The 4,386-nt window shown below is 48.8% G+C and overlaps 1 pseudogene; it reads right to left on the bottom strand.

Annotated features, from left to right (window-relative positions):
* Positions 1–1,170: 1,170 nt before the first annotated feature.
* LOC101644300 overlaps positions 1,171–4,386 on the bottom strand; it is a 4,997-nt pseudogene continuing 1,781 nt past the window's right edge.

Raw genomic sequence — 4,386 nt, 5'->3', positions numbered from 1 at the left:
GTTCTTCTGGTCTCGTGGCAAAGAACTCAGTTGTTATGGAGTCAGTTAGCCACACATTCCATAACCTCTGCCTGTTTCCGACTCTCCTCTTTCTCTGTTGTCACAGGAAAAGAGAGACCAATTATTTCGCTTTGCATGCCTAATTGCAAACTTTTTAAGACCTTGGGTGCTACACAACAAACTAGGAGGTAGAACGGAAACACTAAACATATTAGGTCAATTAACTGGGACATCCCATGTAAACCATGACCCTCAGCCTCTAAAATAAGAGACGCAATCCCAGGAGGTGTTTGTCCATAAGCAGCTACAGCAGCTTCCCTTTTCATTGTGATAAATGTGTCTGTCAGATAATGTTTGCCAGTTCCACTTTATACAGGTGCACAACAGTAATTGGCTATACGTTGTAGGGGTGTGTGTGTGCATAACCATTGCTACACATAAGAATTTCTTTAAATTGCCTTTAAATGATCACTTTGAAAGCAGTAAAAAGTTTTCATCGGAAGGGGAAAGGTCAGAGGGAAGGAGACTAGTTGGGCTACAGTTCTAATTCCAGGTAACTTGCAGGGCCAGGAAATGAGAGGCCGTGGCAGTGATGGCGAGCCCAAGGATGGCTCTGGAGTTAGACCCCACCAGCAAAGGGCACTCGTGGGAATGAGGGAGTTAGCAGACCAACGTGGGACACTGCTTTCTGCGTCAGAGACAGTGGTGCCGTTCTCTCAGACAGGGTGGTGGTCTAGCTCAGAGATTAAGAGCATAGGTTCCAGAACCAGAGAGGTGAGGTTTAAATCCCAGCTCTGCCACTTACCAAGTGGGCAGCCTTCAAGTTATTTATTCTTCTCACCCCTCAGCTTCCTTGTCAATGAAATGGATGATGATAATATCTACTTGACACAGATGTTGTGTTGACAAAAATGAGACAACGTGTTTGTAGTGGGTGGCAAATAGTTGGCATTCAAAAGTGTTCGCTCATGAAAATGATGATGACCACAAATGCACAAATGTACTTGACACAGTGGATGTATGTGTAGATTGTGATAAGAGCTGTACGAACCCCCAATAAAATGATTTAAAAAAAAAAAAAAAAAAGGCAGAAGTCTGATTTGACCAGTTGAAACTTGTCAGCAAATTCCCCCTAGGATGCATGCTGGACCTGATCTGGTTACCAAAAGCTTATGTTTTGGGGGGTTGTATTGTTTCGTTTGGTTTTTGCTTGTACAGATTAAGGGGCTCTTCTTCATGAGGTGAGAAGGTCCCCTTGATATCTGCTACGGGGTTAGGTGGTTTGTTGCTGCATTGCCTGAAGGTCTAGGTGGCTGAGTTACTAGGTGGGTGGGAGAGGAATGCTTTCCCTCAATGTGCCCCCAGAGCTGCCACTGGAATTCATGGAGGATGGTCCCAGAGGCTACTTCCGCAGCTTGAGCAGGACTGCTTCTGCCCTGAGTGCTGCCCGAACTGTTCAATGGACCGGTCTTCATAGCACTCGTAGGTGGAGGCCCAGACACGCTGTTGTCACTGTCCATGGACAAGTCAAGGCTGCTGTCAGTCAGAGCGCCGATTTCACACCTTCTGTTGAAAGCATTTGCTTTTTCTGAAGCTCATGACTGGGGAGTAGTTGATGGAGCTCCCTTGGTGTCACATGCATTGCGGCAATTTTTGTATCTGCCTCAAACACCTGGCTGTTTATTGCTTGCCTAGAAACTGTATCTGTGAGAGGCGGAAGGTCATAGGTGAGATTTGACGTTTTCCAAGTTCTCTGTGTGCTTAAACATTAACCCAATCACTTCATCCTATGCACTTTGGACACGTTGTCAGGAAAGACCAGTCCCTGGAGAAGGACATGGTGTTTAGGAAAGCAGAGGGGCAGTGAAAAACAGGAAGCTCTCAAGGAGATGGCCTGACACCGTGCTTGTCTCCGTGGGCTGAGGGGAGGGTGCTGTTTGGTTCTGTTGTGCAGTCACTATGGGTCAGTACCAACTCGTTGGTTCCTAACAAGAACCCCTCACCCACATGGTACAAATGTCTTCTTTGTCAGGATTCTCTTTGGGTCCTGGAAAGGACTGGGGTTCACATGGAGCAGCATGATAAGTTCATTCTTCCCCGGGCTTCCAACCAGCACCTGGATCTTTGACGCCACCCGGCCCACCCATTCTAGGCACTGCTTTTCTGTCAGGGACCTTGCTCGAAGGACCATATAATGCTTGCAATTTTGAAAGAAGCTTGGAACTTCAAAAAGTTTGGACCAGTCTGCCTTACTCAGCAAAGTCTCATCTGTGATAGCAGGACCTTGCTTCAACTCCTCAACTATGACCACCCGTGTTGCCGCAGACCCACTGTAGGTGGGGTTCTGCTGCGGAACCCATCACTGGGCTTTACTCCGGGTCCCAAAGAGGCAATGACGTTGCAGTCTTCAGACGACTTCAATAGCACAGGATTTGGCCGCTCCCATAGGAGGAGCTCTGGTGGCACAGGGGTCATGTTAGACTGCTAACCATGAGTTCAGCAGTTCAAGACCACCAAGCAGCTCCTTAGGAAAAAGTCCGGGCTTTCTACTCTCCTCAAGTTGCAGTCTCAGAAACCCACCATCTACTCTGTCCCTCTAGGCTTGCGGTGAGCCAGAATCTCCCGGAAGGCAGTGAGCTTTAGACCCTTTCACAACACAGCCGGATGGTGGGCACAAACACCTTCCACAGCCCTTGATGCTTGTCATTGCAATGCACACGCGACACATTTCCTCCCTCGCTTTCCGTTTCCCAGTGTGGGAGATTCTAGCTTGCACTGATGTCTCGTATCCACTCTTTTACCAAGTTTTTAAAATGTCCCCACATTAAAACCCTGTGCTGCAGCCTCTCCTCCTCCGGAAACATCTCCAAAGGCTTCGGAGTCTCCAGGAGCCTGTGTGTGAGCTGCAGCCCGCCTCCTTGGGGGCTGGGAGGCGGGTGGGGGTGGGGTGGTGAGGCCAAGGTGCAGCTGGGGCGGCGGGTCGCCCAGTCCCTGCGGTGCCGCCCCGGGCCCGGGAGGGAGAGGCCCCGCCCGCCCCGCTTCCACCGCCGCTCGCCATTTCTCAGTGGTGCTTCTGAGGGCGGTGCCACGACCGATCGCCAGCCACCCGCGAAGTGCCCCTGCGCCAGGTGGTCTGATGTATTGCTCTTGTGCTGGTCAAGGTGACTGCATCAATGCCAGGCATGCCAGGGCACCTTCGGGTGGAAAGCGGGTCCTTGCATTTGTAGACGGAAACGCCTTTCGTGTGGTTCTGTTTCTTCTGTATGTGCTGGGGAGGAACCTACCTTTTTCCCCAACGGTAGGGCAGCGGTTCTCAACCTGTGGGTCGCCACCCCTTTGGGGGTGGAACGACCCTTTCACAGAGATCGCCCTATTTATAACAGCAGCAAAATGACAGTTATGAAGTAGCCACGAAACTAATTTTATGGTTGGGGGCTCGTCACAGTATGAGGAACTATTCAAGGTGGCGGCATTAGGTTGGGATTAGCACTGGGTTAGGATGCTTTCTTAATGTACACTTACCCTTTATATAAAACTCTTTCTTAAATACATATGAGTTTCTGTGGATTTGATTCCCTAGTTTACCCAGACTCACACACTCAGGATATTCAGAAGGCAATGGCCACAATCCTATTTCATGTCCCACTCTCTGTAGCATTTTGGACAGCAGATCTGAGCACACCGTCTCCATCCATCGAGGAAGATAGCAGTGCCAGCCCAACGCTGTTAACGAGAAATAGCAAGGCCAGCAACTCCTGGGGGCAAGAGGGGAGCGGGAGAAGCAGCACTTGCTTCTTCCTCTAACAGAAAGTCAATGATGGGGAGAAATAGACATGTCAAAACCCACTGCCTCTCTGAGTTATTATTACAGCCAGTGTGAATTATTGGCAAGGACGCTGTGATCTGTGGTGGCAATCGATGCCGCTCAGTGGCAGATAAAATAAAAACTAGGATTCAAGTCCGATAACTGCCCGTTGAGTACATTGGAAACTTAGTCTTTAAAATCCAGGCTGAAAAAGAATGGCAGGATTTGAAGACTGGCTTACTCACCCCTTAGTCACGGCTGTGACTAATACCAGGGAGAATTGCAGTCATTTTTAGACCACTTCAGAAAGACAGGGAGTCCTAAGAACAAAAGATGAGTTCCAAAGAGAACTGAATTACCATCAGAATGAAGCAAGGATTTGGCTCATTTGAGTGGAGTCAATTCACTGAATTCAGGCGCTTGGCGTGATCAACTTTCCAAAGTGGAGTTTTATAATAATAAAAAGTTACAGGGAAGGAGACATATGAGAGGCCTACTGGGGGGCAGTTCTGGAATAATCCAGAGACTCACATTCCCTCTGACCGCTGCTGTTGGAAACTCAGTCTTTTTTTTTTTTTTTT

Source organism: Echinops telfairi, unplaced genomic scaffold (genome assembly GCF_000313985.2).
Source record: "Echinops telfairi isolate 266 unplaced genomic scaffold, ASM31398v2 ScPeMD7_7469;HRSCAF=8507_0, whole genome shotgun sequence".
Taxonomy (NCBI): domain Eukaryota; kingdom Metazoa; phylum Chordata; class Mammalia; order Afrosoricida; family Tenrecidae; genus Echinops; species Echinops telfairi.
Note: the sequence above shows the minus strand (reverse complement) of the source record. Positions and strands in the feature narration are given on the sequence as shown.